Source organism: Protopterus annectens, chromosome 3.part1 (assembly GCF_019279795.1).
Source record: "Protopterus annectens isolate FY-2018-M chromosome 3.part1, PAN1.0, whole genome shotgun sequence".
Classification (NCBI taxonomy): Eukaryota; Metazoa; Chordata; order Ceratodontiformes; family Protopteridae; genus Protopterus; species Protopterus annectens.
Genome location: NC_056732.1, coordinates 324,808,752 through 324,829,488, shown reverse-complemented (window position 1 = coordinate 324,829,488; position 20,737 = coordinate 324,808,752). Strand labels below are relative to the sequence as shown.

At 38.4% G+C, this 20,737-nt stretch overlaps 1 protein-coding gene across 3 annotated transcripts in view; it reads right to left on the bottom strand.

The window, feature by feature from the left end:
- Positions 1-20,737, bottom strand: part of RFTN1 (raftlin, lipid raft linker 1) — a 2,439,049-nt gene that overhangs the window by 513,323 nt on the left and 1,904,989 nt on the right. The gene's annotated exons all lie outside the window — the stretch shown is intronic.

The following is a 20,737-nucleotide window of genomic DNA, read 5'->3' as shown; positions in this document are numbered from 1 at the left end:
TACTAACAAGGGAAGGGGAAGAAGAAAATAGATAACTACACTAAACTAACCACTAAACTAACAAATTAGAAACACTTAGCTGAATTGTTGAGATTATTTCATTGATAGAAATAGGTTCACTTAATTTTTTTTGTTGGTCAAGGTCCAGCTTAGGAAGATCAGATTTTGCAGAAAAGGGGTTCTTTGCTCATTTGAGGCAGATAGAGTTTGTTCTCCATAGATCTGAGAGTATATGGATTCAAAGGTTTTAATAAAATCCTCATTTTTGGTATAGTGTCTGTTCCTGTAGTTTATTTCGGGTATTTGTGAGGAGGTTTTAGTCTGGGTTATAATTCTGGCTAGTGTTCGAGATGGCAATTGGATTTCATTTGCATAGTTAGCTAAGATTCTAGTTTCATGGAAAGAGAAGTTATTGGTATGCAAAAGGTATAAGTCTCTTTGTAGTTTAAGCAGATTCATTTCTGTTTGTGTCGTGGGGTTGGTTAGTAAGTCATTTTCAAAATGGTCTATTTTGTTTTTCAGCTCCTGTTCAGCTTTTAGTTGCATTTTTTATAGTACACTACTTTTTTAATGAAAATGCCTCTGATCAGTGTTTTGGTCGCAGACCATTCAATATCCAGAGAAAATTGAGAGTTAAGAATATTAGATAGGGATGTTTTCAGCACAGTTTCTATATCCTATATTACATCTTTTTTATTGAGCAGATTTGGGTTTAAGGACCAGTTGTAACCTCGGTTCATTGTATAAGACTTTTTATCCCAGTTGATATTTAAGGTGATCTTGGAATGGTCTGATAAAAACCTCGTATGTATGGTTAAAGTTGGGTCCAGATTGATGAAAACATCTGACATTAAAAAGAAGTTTATTCTCAACCACATTTTGTGGCATTGGGAGTAGAATGTAAATTTTCCGGTTTTATTTCCACTATCACCATATTTGTATAGGTCGTATAGTTTAAAGTCTTGTTTGAGTTCATTTAAAGCTAGGGAGGCTTGTTTATTGAATTTTTGGGTTCTACTTAATTTGTCTAGTTCGCGATTTGGATATATGTTCCAGTCACCCCCAAGCACCATACAATGACCCTGGAATTGGTTTAGGATGGGGTATAGTGATGTGATAAAGATGTGTTGGTTACTGCAGGGAGTATATATCAACAACCAGTAAAGGTTTTGGGAGAGTAGGGTTAGAGAATACTAAGTAACACCATCTTCCTTTCTTGTCCGCTTTGGATTCAAGTATTTTTCCCTGAAAATGATTTTTAACTAATATAGCAACCCCAGCACTATTAGTCTTACCTTCCGATGCTATGATTTGTTTTATCCATTTCTTCTTGCTAATTTCTGCCCATTGTTCGTGGGTGAGATGTGTTTCTTGTATTAGTATGATATTAGCTTTAGTTTGTAAAGTAAGGTGTAGAAAAAGTTTCCTTTTTTGCTTATTCTGGAACCCTTTAACATTCCATGAGTCAAATTCCCACATTTATGGGGTGTAAAAGTTGGTAAAAAAACACTATGTATGTTGATTTGAACTGGTGGTATTTGTTTTTATAGTTGTGAGAGAAACTGGAAAAGCATCTAACTATTCCCGCCCTTATTCTGTGCCTATCCACTACATCCTTGGACCGGGAATATGGCAGGGGATAGATAAATGGTTCAGCATAATGGGTATTGTTCAGTAGGGTGATTATGTACAGTGTCTGATTATGCAAATAGGATAGAGAGATAGTTCTCCCTGCATCAGTACTGATAACACGGACAAAGCCTAACAGACTAGTTCCCTAAAAGGCACTGCTAATAAGTTCCCAGTCTCCTCAGCAAAACAGATAAACATGTATAGACAGTTCAAAGTTGTAACCATAATGGTTAAGAACATATAGTTACGTTACTGTTGTATAGCATTTCAAACAGAATTAATTAGAATAACCATAACACAGTGCACAAAACTAGGTTACATAATGTTTTCCTTAGACAGCAGTGCTGATACCTCAGAATTAAATGTTCATATATACTTCTCTTTTCTTAATAAGTTGTCAATCATCAAACTTTGAGTATGCCGAAAGTAAAAGATAAGAGTTCTAAATGCATCAATTCTAAGTTAATCTAACTATTAATCTCGTAAACTGTTAGGTAATGTTAGAAAATACTGAGGGTTTTTTAGTCTTAGCATGACGTTAATTCCATCATATGATCTGTTTAGTCCAGAAAATAACTTCAAAATGTTTTACTAGTTCCGGGACGAATAAGGTTTCGCAACCTGGGAAACGCAAGAGTTTAGTATTGCATTCCTTAAGAACATAAGTAAAGCAATAGAGGCTTGGTCACATTAGGTTCATTCGGCCAAGTTACAGTGGGTATAATAGCTTGTTGGATTCTAGTATTTCTCAAGGATTAAAATAGTAAGCACAAGAAATAAACAGTAAGCTATAAATGATAATCAGTATAGCAATATAGTATTTTCCTGTTCCTTTTGTCAGCAGGAGCATAGCTTCTCTTGCTATGCTGATTGGATTATGTGTTTACAATTAAAATAAAAAAAAATGCTTTAAGTAAGTAAGGTATACATTAATTAGGACAGTCAGTATATGGATGCTTAAGCAGAATCAATTTGGTGTTCCCATAGTTGCCGTCTCATGGAATGATATTGCTGTGTACAGTTACTGGAGCGGACCTGGAAATAACAGTATTTCTGCTTAAAAAAAAACGTTTATATTTGATCTTCATTTGCTGGGCTTCCATGGAAAAGTTGCTTTATTTATATTTAGGTCGGGATATGAATATAAAACTTTTTTGTGCTTAAAACTTTACTAGAACATCTTTGTAAGTTCTGTTTGACCCTTTTTATGCATTCCTCGTGATCGTAGGGGGACCAAAATCAAGAGCCAGAGTCCCAGGAAGTGTCACCATTAAATCAGTTGTGCCTGGAAACCTTTACCAAGTTTTGGTTCCTAGCGTGGGAAAATGACACTTTTAGAGAGCCTTGTGGGTTGTAGGCAGGAAGTAAAGGCACAGGAAAGCCAAGGGATTTATTTTATGATGGAGGCAAGTCCAGGGACGTTCGAGAGGGCTCAATTTACTGGCTAGAGGTCATTTTTCATTTCAGATAGTTCCATTACGTTTCTGAAGACAAGATTTTCTTAAAAACATCCATAAAGGTTTCTTTGGCTTCCTTTGTATTAGCGATCATATATTTTACTCCCTCCATGTAAAAAAATCAGTGTATTTGGGAACTTCATTTGGAATTTTATTTTTTTTTCTATTAGAAATCTGCAGTAAGGGGAAAAAAGTTGTCTGGCTTGCCTTATTTGCAAAGGCAGATCCTGAGCCACAGAGATTTTATTATTGCTCCAAGTAAGTGTCCTTTTCCCTTTTGCAGCAATTAAGAATCTGTCAGCATCTTGGAAGTCTAGTAATTTAACATATACTGGTCTGGGTTTAGAAGTGGTTTGTGTTTTTCTTAGTGCTCTATGAGCTCTTTCAATTGTTATCTGTTGGGTTTTCTCTGGTTCGTCCAGCAAAGCACTGAATATCTGGCTAATGGTTGGTATCAGAACATTGTGGGTAACTGATTCAGGGATGCCTCTTAAAATAATATTATTTCTTCTGGATCTTGCTTCCAGGTCTAGGATTTTGGCTTGAATATTTTGAATTTCTTTGTCATGGGAGTCAGATTTTTTTTTAACAGAGTCTATTTTTCCTCATTTTCAGTAATTCTGGATTCAGACTTTTCCAACCTGTTTATTATTTGATTGAAAGCATCACCAAATGATTGCAGTTGTAAAGATAAATCTTTAATTGCTTCTTGAATGGGAAGTAGAGCTGATTTGATATCTTCCAGGTTAGCTGGTTGATCAGATTTGTTTTTATTCCCAGATTTGGAATTGCCTGTTTGTTTGGTTATTTTCTGCCTTTTGGAAGTTAGGTCTTTTTCAGGAGATGTAATTTCAGACAGCTTGGTTTTGGTTGTGGTAAAGTCCATATTTTTATCATCCTTCAACATCTTGCAGTTGGTAGTGTATTCCAGGCTTAGCATTCAGTGTTAAGGCCTTAAAAACACATGGCTTGTACTTGGTATGCTGAATCTCAAATAATCCTCGTAAATCCTGTGAAAAGATGGTCACTTGTATATGAACACAGATGTTGTTCAGAGTTGACATATAAATTCATTTTCTTGAATTTTAAGCTGTTTTGTCTTCAGGGTTAATTTATATTCTGGATGTTTTGAGGAGCCTGGGACTAACAGTCTCACAGAACAGCGGCCATCTTTGATCCCAATACTATTCTACAAAACCTTTAACCCCTTAGTACCCCAAATTCTATTTTACACCTTGAATTATATAATAAACAATAAAATAAATGACATACACTGCAATGCCTCTAAAATGATCTTTATACTTAAAGAACAAGCAGACCCGAAAAACCCTGACAGCTATAGACCTATTTCCCTTCTAAATATAGATAACAGAATTCTAACCTCTATACTTGCGAATAGACTGAAAAACCTCTTAAACAAAATTATTTCCCCATAACAATCTGGCTTCACACCTCTCAGACAAACAAGTGACAATACACTAACACTGAATACCGTAATCTCTCTTGCAGGCCGAAACAATCCAAACATATATACTCTAGTTATTGATGCTCATAAAGCATTTGACAGGGTCAATATAGATTTCTTATTTCAAACACTACCAAACTGTAATATATCCAACATCTTTATCCAGATCATTCATATACTCTATAGTAACCCATACACATCTCTATACATTAACAAATCTTGGTCAAATAGAATTCCAATTAAAAACGGTACCAGACAAGGATGCCCTCTCTCTCCCTTACTTTTTAACCTCTATTTAGAACCACTCTTCCTAAGTATTAAACAAAACACCTACCACAATCCCCCAACAATTTTCAACCTCAAAATGTACCTCTCTGCATTCGCAGATGATTTGAATATTTACTGTACTACACCAATTTCGGATATAAACAAAATACTAAAGACTATTGAACAATTCTCAACTATGTCGAACTATCAACTAAACCTTAACAAAACTAAAATCTTTCCCTTAAACCCACCCAAACCATTCTCCCTTTTACCACTCTTAGGTTCGATCCAAGCTAAAGAACTAATCAAATATTTAGGTATTACATTCTCCCAAAATAATAAAGATCTTTATCAAAATAATATAACCCCAAAATGGCAAAATATTGTACTAGACCTTAAAAGATGGAGCAATTTAAAATTACCATTCTCTGCCAAAGTATTCATAATCAAAATGAATGTACTCCCTAGACTACTATACATATTTATGACATCACAGATAATTATACCCAAACATTTTTCAAACAGATTCATACCCTATTCGCTAAATTTATTTGGGAACCTAAAAAAACAGGATCTCCTATTTGAAATTAACAACACCTAAAAATAAAGGGGGACTAGCCCTTACGGATTTCAAAACCTATTACTTAATCACCAATACCATCAGAGTATTGAGAATAGCAGAATATAATCCTTCAGATAAGCTCTGGGCTCCCCCCTGGATAATAACATATTACAGATATATCAAGAGCCTAGGTATTAACCTTAAAATCCTGCCATTCCTAAATCCAAAGCTACTCCAATCCTGTAACATACTAGATTCCCTTAAACATGCCATCATGTTAACACAAAAACTCTTCAAGTCTTTAAACCTGCAACAAGTAATGAAAGTATTTTAACCTCTTCATAATAACCCTAATCTTAAAATAAATAATCGAACCTTAAATTTGGTATCTTACCCCCGATTATTAAACAAAACTATTCAAGATATTTACCATGCCTAAATAATTCAGTACAGGAAATGGGAAATCACTTAGACCTCCCCAAAGCATACCACGTAATCCTGAGACAAATAAAAGAGCTGTGTTCCAGTTACCTCCAAGACACTAACATTACCAACAATGACATCGAAATTGGCAACACTACTTGGAAAACCATTCTCTCCACCAAGAAAACTATCACAAATACTTATAAATTAACTGATGATATTAAATTTCAGAATTACATACTTTTCTCTGACTACTGGAGGAAAATAAACCCAACTATCGGTACCCATCAAATATACCAAGCTATCAACCTGACATTAAAGTCTATACCCCTTAAAAAACTTGCCTTTACCCAACTCATGATCAACAACAATACGTATTTTACACCCGCAATCTTACATAAACTTAACCCCTCGAAATCCCTCTGTCCACACTGCAAAGATCAAACTGCTGATTTACTTCATGTATTCTGGAGCTGTAAATGTGTTTATAGACTTTGGAACTCCCTTAAACTACAACTACAAAAAATTGGTTACCAATCATCCACACTAACATGGGAATTTACTATATTACACATACTCCCACATAACACTCCCAAGAATCAAGCTACTTTACTGATCACTACTTTCCTCTTAATGAAACTGTATATAGCATCTAAATGGCTTAATCCAACCGATATATCCTGGATGGCATTTAGACAAATAGCCATTAAACACTTATTAGCACATACATTACTAATGGATAAAAAAGACAAAAATGTAAAAATCAGAGCAATTTGGGAGCAAATTTACAACATTATTATTGTATAATTCTCACAGGAACATACAGTATTACACCAGAAACAAATTCCAAAATATTCCATAGGTGTAACTACTAAATGATTTCCCTTACTGTCTACTCCTCTTCTTTTTCTCTCCTTCTCTCTATTCGTCATCTAACCGTATTTGTTTTTTTTATGCAATTGTTATACTTAATTAACTGAAAGAGGAAAGCATCTGTGTATATAGTGTACATATTGTTAGTTGACTGACCTACACATTATTGTACTAACTCTATTAGACAACTCTACATTATGGTCAAGTTCTGATTGTTATGTTTCTATCTGTCAATACTGAAAATGATAAATAAAAATTATTTGAAAAAAAAAAAAAGAAACACTTAGCTGAAAATCTCTGAAGACAAAACCAGAAAGAGAGCTGTGAGCCACAATCACGTCTGTAGCTAACCATGGCAAATGAGATCTGAGGGTTTGAAGGTAGAAAGGGATTATGGGAGTGGGAGGGGCTCAAGCTTAGAATCTTCTCTGTAAAGTTGCCAGATCAGATCCGAGATCCAGACGTGATGAATAATGAAATAGGATAACACTGCTATCAAGAAAAATGAAATGGATAACATCAGATCCTTGTAATGTGGTATGCAAACATTAAAAAATTGTTTTCCAGCACTAACATAAAACAGTCTATTCTTAAGAAGATCAGTTTTGTTAAACCCTCAGTATCAAAGTTAGACACAATAAAGCTCAGTCTATCAAACAGTATGATTACCTCCTGTAACAGAATAATGTTTTTTTTCAGTCAGGACATACTTGATGTTATATTTTTAGTAAGAAGATAAGTCCTTTTTTTCTTTTAGATTTATTTATTAAAACTTCCAACAACTTTATAAAATAATTAAAATTCAGCACTTAAAATGTTATTTCCATTTCACCACTAGTGCCAAATATAATACATTTTAATTTAAGGCCATTACATGTTAATTTTCGCAGCAGTATTTATGTACACATGCCAATATATTTTCAGTGCAACCACTGAGAATAAAGGTTGCACTCTTTTAAAAGAAAATGGAAAAAGAAAAACTCTGATGAACTACCAGATCCTCCCAATTCAGTCTTCATGGATTACATCTTACTAATCTTTCTACAGTTCTCTTCACATGTATTCACAACACTAGGAATGCTGGCAATCTTCAGGCAGCCTAATATAATTGATTGATTCAATGACACTGAAACAAATAAGATCATGCCTAACCTCATCACTAAGCTTTTCTAAAAGGTACAGCTGTGGCCTGCATCACTGACATAGACAGAGAAGTATTGGACTATGGCCTGGGTGATCTCAGTTCGAATAGAGGCTTGGATACTTTACAGTGTAAGCAGGGAAGGACATACATGCCAGTCTGTGGGTGGGGAAGGAGGTGTGCACACTCTGGGTACTCCTAAGCAGTCTGATTGCCTTGTTGACAACCAGGGATACAACTACACATTGCTGCCTTTGAGTTAGCAGAGCAGTCTGTCTCACATCACACCTTTACACTAATGAGAGGTGGTGCAGTACTGATGCACATTGCATGTCCTACCCACGGCATGCAGGGTGTTACTGAGTGCATGTAGGGGAAATGGTAAAAAAATATAAAACAGTCCTTTGGCAACAGTGTGATGTTGCCCCAGAATGTCACAATCTCTTCATTGGCCCTGAATGTGGTCAGAGGAATTCTGGGGGAAGTAAGAGGGTTCAGCAGACCTGACAGCTGATGGTAAGATGTGAGGATGCAAAAAAACTGTTAAGAAAAAGGCATAGCTATAACCCTGCACCCCTTTGCATTTCCTTCCAAAACTGTTGTTTTTACAGCACAATGGGGTGAAGCCCTGACTGTCGCACATGACTGGGAAACACCCAGGGATCAGTGAGCTAAAGAATGTTTGAAGGGAGGGTGGGAATTATTGGCTAATGCCAACTTGTCCATCCTGGAGAGGAGGGTGGCAACCTAACCTGCTGCATGACTGGCATGTAACAGAGGATGGTTTCTCAGCATGCTAAGACAAGATACCCGTGCCCACCAAATTGTGCACAGCACAGTATCCACATTACTTCAGTGGGAGCATGCTATCAAGGTGGTCTTATGGGTGTCAGGGGAAATTCAGCTAGTGAGAGGACAAAAACATCTGGTTTCAGTAAAATCCAACAAAAAGGCCAGACCAAAAAAAAAATAATTTACCATTTACCCTTCATAGCTGTTACTGAAGTGCCATGGGGCATGAATGGGAGTAGTAGATGGAAGGGAACTAATGGTCAGCAGGAATGAAGAAAAAAAAACGCATTACAGAAAAAGCTTCCTTTCAAAACCAGTTGGGGTATTTAGTTCCATAAAGCTAAGACCTACTTTAACTCCTACCCCAAGAAGCTTACTCAGATAAACTAAACTCTCATCACCTTCTGGGAGTCCCTGACATTTTTAAATCCCTTTCAAAGTATTCTTTATGTCCCACAGCCAATCCATGAGTCTCTGCAACATCAGGGGTTTTCTACTTCTGCATAAAATGTTTTGCTATCACAAAAGGAATCTGATCAAGTACATCTTTACTGACAGTTTACATAGTTCCACCATAATTACAAACTGCAGTGTCGATAGTCCCAAGAAATCCAAGCCCTTTTTTAGGGATATTTGTACTCTTCCATACTATGGGTACTCAGGGTCATAACCACAGGATATGTAGCAAGTCACTCATTGTACATCCTGCACTCTTACCAATGTTTCTCACCATGCTCCCAGACAACTCAGCCAAGTGTGCTACAATGTAAACAAAAATTATGTACTCACCATAACGATTCATCTGTGTTGTCCATTTTCATTCTTTCTCAACTGATGGGACTTGTCTACTTTTACTATACTCATGGATCCAGCTCTCGAGCTCCTTTCTTTACTCATCACTCTCCTGTATACCTCAGATCGACATTGCTGCCCCAATAGTGATACGCACACAACACTCTAATATTAAAGGACTCAAGAAAAAGAATATACAGGAAGGCTGGTGCTCAAAGCTAGAAACAGGTGAGTTCCAGAAAGGATGTCCTTTAGCCCTCACTAAGAAAGACAGAAGGGGGTGGGAAGTTAAAGAAGACTGAAAATGGACAACACAGATGCATTGTTACAATGAGTAAGAAACGTCTGTATCTGATACTGTCATTTTCATTCATTCCTCAACTGATGGGACAGAATCCCCAGCTAGACAAACCTTGGGTGATCCTCATGGAATGATATTCCAGAGTACAGTGGAACCAAATGCTGCCCTATTTCTGGATAGTATGTCTAAGTTGTAATGAAGGTATGAGCATTGGACCAAGTGGCAGCTATACAAATATCATCTAGGAAAACTCTTGACCAGAAGGCCAATAAGGTAGTTACACATCTCAGAGAATGTGGTTTGGGGGCTTGGATAAAGCTAAACCTCTTATTTTATAGACAAATGATATACAGTCAGTTAACCATTTGACTAGAGCTACTTTAGAAACTGCTTTACCCAATTTGTTCTTGGAGAAAGATGCAAACGATTGATCAGATTTTCTGAAATCCTGTGTTCTGCGTAAATAAAACCTCCGCTGCCAGTATACATCCAGAAAATGCACCATATATTCTCCTTTGTTTGAAAATTTAGGGAAGAACACCGGTAAACTGATGACTTGATATGAGTTGGATTCAGAAGCTACCTTAGGTAAAAAGGATGGGTTTAAGCATAAACAGAGCATGTCTTTATGAAAGATCAAGTATGAAGGTCTTGCAGAGAGGGCTTGGAGTTCATATACTCATCTAGCAAAGGTAACGACCAGTAAAATTGTTTTCCAGGACAAAAACTTATAGGTTTCATAGGTTTATATTAGGCTAACTACCCTTTTGGGACTATTTTAAGCCTAGCCGATTATCCCTTGTGAGAATCAAACCCTGCACCTTGTGTCTGTAAGGTAAACACCTTAACCACTATGCCAACCTCCCACCTTAAGGTCATTCTTAGAGGAAGGCTCAAAGGAAGGTTGAGTAAGAACCTGTAAGAGAATAATCAAATCCCAAGGATGAGTAAGATCTTTAACTGGGGCATGAGTAGAAAGCTACCTTCAAGGAAGGCCTTGCATAGTCTCGAGGAAGCCAAGGAAGAATGATTCTCTCCTGAGTGAAAATCTGAAATGGTTATTAGTTGAACTTTAATAGCAGAATAGCTCACCCAGCTGTTAAAAATGGAGGCCAAAAAATCAAGAAATGCTGAGACTGTGGCAGAGTAAGGATCCATATCTCTCTGAAGGGCCCAGACTGAAAATCTTTTCCATTTACTCTTATACATTTTCCTAGTAAAAAGCTTTTAAGTGGATAAAAGGATCTGTCAAACTTGGGAAGAAAGCCTGGGCAGTCTGGCCGTTACTGGAACTGGAGAAACCATGCAGTTAACACGAGGCTGTTGATGTCTGGATGTTGCATCCCTGTTGGGTGAGACAGAAGATCTGGATGAAGATCCAGTATCCAAGGAGGATAAATATGATGAGGCCAGAGGAGGGGAAACTAGACCTGACAAGGCCAAAAGCGTGCAAAGAGGATGACTGCTCTTCAACTAGGATGCTTTCTGTAGAAATTTGGGGATTAGTGGTAACAGGGGATAAGGATAAAGGAGACCCAAGGGCCAATCATGGACTAGATCATCTCTCGATGACTCCTCCTTCGGAGGGACCAGGGCAAAGTACTTGCTGCACATGTTGTTGAGGGGAGAAGCAAAAAGTTAGCAGTAAGGCTGGCCCTACTGATGAGAAATCTTTTCCACTACTCTTTGACTGACAGACCACTCATGAGGCATCAAAATGGATCTGCTTAGTCTGACTGCAAGCAGGTTGGTTTTCCCCAGTATGTGTGTTGTCATATGAAAGCGAACAGATGAGATTGCCCATTGCCACACTCTCAATGCCTATCAACACAACAGGTAAGACCTGGTTCCCCTTGTTTGTTGATATACCAAACCATTGACATGTGGTTGGTTTGTATCACAGTTATCCCTGAAGACAGAACATCTTGAAAAGCCTGCAATGATAATAGGACAGCTCTCATTTCCAGGACGTTGGTGTGCAAATTGGCCTCTTACAGGGACCATGCACCTTGGACTGTACTTCCCAAGAAATGCCCCCTCCACCCACCCAATTTGAGAGGCTTCCATGGTGACTGTGGCTGCTGGCTGAAGGAGAACGAATGGATAACCTTGAGAAACTTCTTCTGAATTAAGCCATCAAAGAAGATAATCCTTGCAAACTTTGGAAATCTTGACCAGGGTGCTTAGAGAATGTTGAAGAATAGACCATTGTACTGAAAGAGTCCATTAAAGGATACTCATATGATAACTTGCTAATGGGACTAGGGTTATCGTTGCTGCCATTAATTCTAATGCTTGGAGGATTATTCTTGTTGAAAAATGAGAAAGGAAGGGTACCTTCATGACCTGAGACCTGAGAGTGCAGACCCTTATCACAGGAAGGGAATCTATCTGGTTGGTTGTGTTTAGATGATCACCTATGAACTCCAGGGTCTGAGTAGGGAAAATCTGTATTTGGTGTAATTGATTGTGATGACCAAATAATGGCATAACTGGAGTAAGTAATCTTTCACTTGGATCAACAGATGCCTGGATGGCGTGTTCAGGAGCCAGTCATCTAAGTATGGAAACACACAAAATCCCAGCAGTCTCAGGTGAACCACAACCACTGTCATACATTTGGTGAACACCTATGGGGCTATGGTGAGACCAAAGGACAGTTCTCTGAACTGGTAATAAATGATTCCCAGCCAAAAGCGCAGGAATCTTCTGGAGTGCCTGTTCATTTTGATATGATAGTACGCATCTAGAAGATCAATCGAGCACATCCAGTCATCCTTTCATAGCTGAGGTAAAATTGACTGAATCATGACCATCTGGAACTTCGAGTATTGTACGTACTGGTCAAGTCTGCTAAGATCAAGAATTGGTATCAAGTCCTCTGTCTTCTTTGGCACTAAAAAGAATCTTGAATAAGTTCTGGATCCTTGTTGGTCTGGGGGGATTTTTGAATGACTCTTTTTTTATCAGCTTTTCTATTTCCAAGGCTGCAACCTCCCTTTGATTGGGTGGGACATCAGGGATCTTTTTCATTTTTGTTGGGGGAATTTGGAAAATGGTATGACATAACCTCTGGATATGATTTTCTGCACCCAAGTGTCTTGTGATGGATCCCCAGGCTTCTGGGTGCAGAGATAAAAGGCTCCAGGGTGCAGCAGTCAGGTAACCCTTCAGGAGCACTGGTATGGTCTGTCAGAGAAGTTAGCTCTGAAGCCCTAGTTCTTTGGGCCTCCTCTGCTGTGACAGCAGCTTCTTCCATTAGAGTTCTCTGTTATGCCCCGAAAAGAACTATCTCCTCACAATTCCTGGAACGGCCCTTGGGACTTGTGAAACCCCATCTTTTTACGACCTCATTGATTCCTGCAGAAGGACCTCTGAGGAGTAGAAAAACAGATTCCAATGGCACACAGGTTCTTTCCATCTTGCTCACTTCTGCAGAATGTTTCATTAACTTTGGGTCCGAACAAAGATGATCCATCAAAGGGAGCATTAATAAATGAAGACTTGATGGGCTCCACAAAATCACACAAGTGCATCCAGGCATGCCTCCCGACCATTATGCTAGAACCTGCAAAGTGAAGGGTACCCTCAGCTGTGTGAGAGAACAACCTCATGGATGCAATGGAGATGGACTGTAGTGTGGCCAGTTGTGAAGAAGCTTTATTTTGGTCCTTCACAGACATGGACTGGAAAGATATGTAGAAAACTTCTTGATCAAATCCCTTTGTAACCTGGTGAAATGTGTTAAATAGTTCAGTGACCAATGGGCAAAGGTCACTGAGGCATAAATGTGCTTGCCAAATCTGTCCAAGGCCCTACATTTTCTATTGGAGAGATGCACAGATGAGCTCTGTTCTGTGGGCTCTCTCTAAGTGGCTGCCGCCACCACCATACCATCTACAGGGATTCCCTTGATCAAGTGGGCCCTATCTTTAGGAGGAGCTAGAAACTTGTCAGTTCTCTTAGGCATAGGTTCCATTGCATCAGGTTCCTTCCATGCTTGGGGTGAGATAAGATCAATTAACCAATCAGATGGACGGACCAGCCAAGATGTAGCCAGGCCAGCCCTGAAAGCCTACTGAAACACTGACTCCTCTTGGGAAAGGATGTTGGAATACCATCCACCTTGCTGCTTAAGAAGTTCCAAGATCTCTCCAAAGAAGACATCATCAGGTGGAGATCTGGGGAAAAGTCTGTGTCTTTAATGACAGATTCCTCAGAGGAATCTAGGTGCCTCCTTTTACAAGATCTCTTCCTAGGGACCTCACCAGTAGGATGGTCAGGTGAAGTGTCAGAAGAAGGTGGGGAGTCCCATATGTGGACTGGCTGAAGGGTTGTACGGCTGGCTGTCCCGGTGGAGCAGGGATGATAGGATTAGTGCGCAATGTCAGTGGAGGGAGACAGGGATCTGAAGAGGGCAAAGATGCCCTTTCTGTGGGTAAAGAGAAAGCCATCTCTACAACATCAAAGGTAAAAGGTCCAGGAAAAACAGCAGCCAGTCATATAGGTGCCAAAGTGACTTGCTCTGACCTCTGTAACCCTGTGGATTCCTGCCTTGAGGAGGAAGTCAGAGCTGAGCTATCCAGCACTGAGGTGCCAAAAGGCAAGGACAGATCCGACAGCCTCAGAGTAGATACCACCCTCCACCCCACCCCTAGAGCCAGCACTAACTCTTCAACTCTGAGAGTCATCCTGCTCTGCAGAGATTGGAGCTGGGCGACTCAGGGGAATGGTCGTTGTAGAAGAACAAGCAGTTTTTTGATCCAACAAGGACATCTTTGAGGATGTCGAACCAAGGGCTCCGAAATCACTGGTCAGATCAGAGAAGGAGATGTAATGTGGTGTTGAGAAGAAGGCAGGCTCATGGGTTTTATGGGAGATGGAGCCAGAATGACCCCCATCTGAATCTGAGTCTTGAGAAACTTCTTCATCATCCTATCTGTCTCTGTCTCAGATAAGCTCCTAGATGAAGTAGTAGAAGGTGGTCTTGAAGATTTTCTAGATGTCTCCTGTAAGGATGGTGAATGAGCTGAGGAAATATCATATTTAAGGTGAAACATGCAGATTGGATTTGAGGAGGCTTGGATCTCGATGTAGTAGGATCTGAGGAAGGTGCATAATAAGATGTCTTGGCAACTTTACTCAGTGACTCAGAAGTCGGTGCCGAATGAGGAGAATGATCAGGCGTCCATTTCCTGGACTACTTTTCATTAGGAGCTGAGTCAGATTTCTCTTTTGTCTGTTTTACTGGAAGGGGTTTCAGTCCCAGCTGAGGTAGAAACAACAGTAGAAGGAGGTAAACCTTTCAACATGAGTTTACTCTTCCTATCACTTAAGGCACGGGAACTGAACCCAGAACAAATAGAGCAATCCACATCTAGGTGGGCAGTGCCCAAACAATGCACACACATACTCCTTGTGAGCATCCAAGTTAGGGATCTTATACCCAGAAGAGATGCGCTTTTTAAATTGGGTAGGCTTGTCAGCTATAGCTACATGGCTAACCTATTCCTAAAGCAAAAGGGGATAGAGAAACTTTTTTTGTTAGGAAAAAAGGAATAAAAGAAAGAAAATACCAACAATGGTATTGCAAAGATACCTTATATTAGGTACAGATAAAGAAAGAAAGGATACCAACAATGGCATGAAAGAGAGTACCCTGATGCAGGTAGAAAAGGCCTGACTAAACGAGCAGAAAAAAAAGAAAAGATAATGGATAGAAAGACAAGCAAGATCTATCTAAAGGTAAAGGAAGGAAGAGGAAAGCAAGCTAAGTAGAAAAAACACCTCATGAAGAAAGGATATAATGCTGTCTCTTAACCGCCGCAGCTCAGCAGCAGGAGTCCGTGTCTGAACAATGTGGTGGCAAACTCGATTTGAGTTATACCAGAAGAGTGGGGCATTATTGGTAAAGGGAGGAGCTCAAGAGCTGGATCTGTGAGTCTGGTAAAAGTGTCTGAGTCAGATCCAATGTTGAATGCAAGACCCATCAGTTGAGGAATGAATGAAAATGACAACATCAGATCTACATCTAGCCCCAACCATTATCTGAAGTCCTGCCAAAAAGGGGAGAATAGCACCACCTTGATCTGCTCTCATGACAACACATACTTTAGGTTTATGAAAAACGGACCCCAAATCCTTGTCATAGCTGTACTTCAGACCCCCCCATAAGTTTCACTGTTTTTTTACCTGTCTGTTGACTAGGTAAGTCCATTGGACACAACTGTCTCTTTTCAGGAGCAACCTGTGAGTACTGTCTAGTTGACTGACTTGTTCACACAGTATGCAAATGGAGGTGGAAGGAATTAAACCCTGTACCTTGGGCACAGGAAGCAACAAATTAACACCTCCAAGCCTTAGTACTATGTGCTAACTCTATATACTATAATGTTTAATATAGGTTATTGAGTGTAGCGACCGAGTCCCTTGAGTGTACACACATGTATTATACACAGATGCACTGTAGATATAGTTACCAGATGCCACCTTTCTCCCAGAAATGCCCATGTAATCATTTCAGACTTTGTAAACGTTTTGATGTGCTTCTTCCACCTACACCTGCTACCTAAGCTGCCTTGGAATGCGGGACCCATCCTTCGTGTACAATTAGCTGGTATAAGTCATTCCATACCATTCCCTTCCTACCAGTCTCTCTGCATTTTGTTAAATCATCTCTAATGTTGATAATCCTATGAGATGAAAGAACACAGACCTAAAGATTAGGAAAATAAACCCTGATCATCTCTATTCAGGCACTACAAATAATCTCAGTCTGTCAAAGAGAATGACTATCTCCTGGAGTAGAATATACATTATGTCACATAAATAAATAGTGTGGCTTGTTTTATGAAGTAAAGTGGTGGCACATGCCCGGTTGTTGTTATTTATTTATTTACCTATAAATAATCCACCCACTGTATGTATGTGGTTCTGGGCACTCATGGCCTTCTCCTTCATTCAGTAGCGAGTTCAGTAAAGCATGATTTGAATCTTCTGGTTCCCTCTATCCATAGACGACAGTGATGTAGGCACAATGAAATAGTTAAACATTATCCAGATCAGCATATGCAAAATGGAGTCTGTCTACCCTTACTCCAGGAGGAAAGCTACCTATCTAATGGTTACACACATTTTATGGGTTTCCCATACCAGCCATAACACTGACTTTTTCAATACTGTCTTAATATCTGCGATAGGCAAGAAAATGCAGATTAATAAGGGAAGGAACTCTTGCTTCAAAAGCAGCAGCCTTTAACTAAAACTAACAATCACACAGTGCTACTGCACCACTTTCTTTTCCAGCTGTTCAGCCACAAGCTCCATGTTCAATACCATCTGGTTCTGCCTTAAGATATAAACTTAGATCCTCAGTCTAGCACTGGTTACATGTCAACCCCAACACTCTTCTCAAGTCAGTGCTTATGTGCTACTGTCAGTGCCTCTGTTTTCAAACCCAAAATCTGAGTAAGCTGGGATATTTACCCAGGCATAACATTTATTTAATTCAGACAGGATAAGAAACATATTGCATGCATACAGGATTAATTTAAACTTTTGCCTACTACCCTATCCCCAGTTATAGCCAGAACTTGCCTAATGGTTTAAAGCAAAGGTTTAAAAACAATAAAATAAAGTGTACCTTTTTGCACTTATTGATTTTAATAGTAATTGGTTGAGATGAGTGAATAATTAGTTGAATTGTTTATAAATAATGTGTGTGCTTTGTATATGTGATTCTAAAAAAGTTCTGTATTGGTTGGAACGAAAGGCTTAATTACGTGAATAAATGTGGCAATATTACTGCAGTGGGGCTCATTTCTTGGTGCTTGCTTGCATTTAAAAAAAAAATGTGGACACCATAAGGAGCTGTGGATGTTAAATGGAAATATAAAAATTGTTAGGGAAGATAGAAATATCTTCAGAAGTTATAGCTAGTGACTGGGATAAAATGAAAATGGAGCTTAAAAATAGGTTTGAAATAAAAGAGAAGAAATATGGTCTAGAAGTAATACAAATTATTTAGAGGGGCTGACAAAGGTTAAAGTATTGCAGAATAAGGAGAATCTCACAGAACATGAGGAGGTGTAAATACAAAGTGCTAAAGTGAAAATAAGAGAGTATATGGATAATATGCATGAATTTAGAAATATTGCAATTAAGCAACTACTTCTGATAACTCCAGAGAACAAATGCACAATGACTTAGGCAACAGAATGTTGAAAGGGTCGTCGCCAAACTTAGTGAACGTATAAAAGAAAAATAACCAGAGATCCTGTAGAGAGCAGCTTGCTAAGCAGAGAAATGTGAAAATCAAGAAAAAACACAAATGGAAATATTTATGGATGACTTAATTATGCCAAGGTTAGAGGAAGTTGAAGCTCAACAACTAACAGTTAAGATAGGAAGTGATGAGGTAAAAACAGTGATGTATAATCAATCTTCAAGAAAGTCTTCAGGAACAGATGGTATTCCTGTGGAAGTCTGGAAATTAGGAGAGAAGAAAGCAATAAAAATCTAGATTTTTTTTAATAGTATTTTAAAATGTGGGAGATAACCAACTTATTGGAAGAAAGCTATGGTGGCTGTGTTACCTAAAGATGGTAACGACCCTTCAGATCCAGCTTCATGTAGACCCAAATTCAATTTTAAATCACAGTTATAAAGTGTTTATGTCTACACTAGCTAAAATAATGGCAAAGGTGTTGCTAAAATTGATAGATATGGATCAGTGTGGTTTTGTGGAGGGGAGGCAAACATTTGACAATATTATTAGAACAATGATGGCCCAGAGGGAAGCAAAATGTAAAAAAAATACTTCTGTCGTTGGTGGGTCTTGATGCAGAGAAAACATCTGACAACAGCAAGCTGAGATTTTAAGAAACAAGGCATTGGGATTACTTCATTCCCTGATACAATAATAAGGTTAATGAGAAAGATATATGAAGGATCGGAGGCAAGAATTAAAGTGGGAGAGTTCCTCTCAGATAAACTTTGTTTGAACAGAGGGACCAGGCAGGGCTGTCCTCTTTCCCCTTTGTTATTTGCTTTGTATTTAGAGTCACTGGCAAAGAAAATAAGGGACTCAGAAATACAATTATATAACTGGTATGGTAACCAAAAAAGTTAGCTTTATTTGTAGATATTTTGTACTTGAAAAATCCAGAAAAGGATAACTCGGTGTTGTGGAACATTCTGAGATAGTTTCAAGTCTTTTGGGAATATAAAATTAATGAAGATAAAACAAAGGGTGCAGCCATAAACTGGAAACTTTGCATAATAGATATGGATACCAAGATACAGACGGTGAAAATGTTTTTAGTCCCTTTAGTCTTGTACATGGGTCAGGCATACTTTTATCAATCCAGGGAGAAGGTGTGGACAATAATTAATAAAGAATTGAAGGAATGTATATGGAAGGCAAAGAGGGCAAGTGTTTAGTGGGATAAGTTGATCCTTCTAACAGAACAAAGTGGTTTAGGATTACCTCACTTGAAGGGATATGTTAGAGCTACACAGTTAAGGATCATATACATAATCCAAGCAGAAGGTTATAATTCGAAGTGGAAAGGGATGATGATGAAGTAATGGGGACGTTTTAGAAACAGAGTGGAATATTGGACACAGATCTTAAGAAGAAGAATAAAAACCATGCAGAGTATTATATTCATAAAACATCAGAAAGTATTCTAAGAACTAAGCCATTACGAAAATGGATTAAGGAGATTTTGACAATAGGGATGACTGCAAGTAGGGATACAGAAAATATGCAAGAGGGGACTGGAATTTACTGGAGAAACCTGGTAAAGGAACCAAGATACTGAAAGCAAATAGCTCAAGCAGGAGAGATAATTGGGTGGGATGAGGCCAAGAAGACATCTGGATTGCAGGCTAGAGACTGTCTTCCCTACCAAGACTTGATCTCGGAGTACGGGCAAAGCAAAAGGGATAGGGGAAAAGGGATAATTAGTACAGCATATTAAATATTGCATGATAACTAAAAGAATCAATCAGAGGAGGTTAGAAAAGATCTGGAAGACTGAGAAGAGAGAATGGAAAAGTAATTTATAAGAAAACAATGGGAAGATATTTGTATGGGTCCCAAGTGTTCAACCAGGTCCAGAAGGTTTAGGATATTTGCTTGGAAGTGTTTGCATTGGTATTTTTATACCCCAAACAGACTTCAAAAATGTCCTCAGGTAGACAGCAAATGTTGGAGGTGTAATGGAGAAGAAAGAAGTAACAGGGAACATATGCTTTGGCAGTGTAATGAGTTGGCAGATTTAAAAAACTCCCTACAGTGTATTCTGTCTGAAATATTGGGTGAGCAAATGGCTGTAAGTACAGAAAATATTTACTTGAGTTGGGATACAGGATCTGAATTGTCTAGACACAGTAAGGCCTTATTAAGTTTGTCTGTTGGCTGCCAAAAAACAATTCCTAGAAAACGGAAATCAAAGTCTACACCAACTACTGGTGAGGTGCTGAATATTATAAAAGAAGTAAAAGAACTAGAAGAGGGATCTTTAGAAAAGGGAAGGAGCACATTACATAGAAGTAAATGGCAATTGTGGGAACAATACAGGCATAACAATGCTCAGAAGGAGGAGTGAAGTTTAAGGGAAGGCAGGAATTCAGCATTTTTGTAATGATGGACTGATTATAGTAGCAAAGAAAATATATGTGACATATATTGTATTGAAATGGAAAAATATTAAAATGTTTTTTCTTTTCTGTTAGTGTATGTTTTCCTATGTCTTAAGTGATAATTTAATAAAGGTGTTAAAAATGCACATTCACTGATTTGGGTTCAGAGGTTAGTACTAGGCTATCTCCCCTTGTGGGCCATTTTAAACCTAGCAAAATCTCATATCTCAAAGGTTAGAATCAAACCCTGTACCTTGTATCTATGAGCTAAACATCTTAACCATTATGCCAACCCCCACCCACACTTGTTATTTTTATTCTTCATTTACCTTTATCACAAAAAATGTTGAAGATTTAACATTTTAAGTATATAACATTTCTAGAC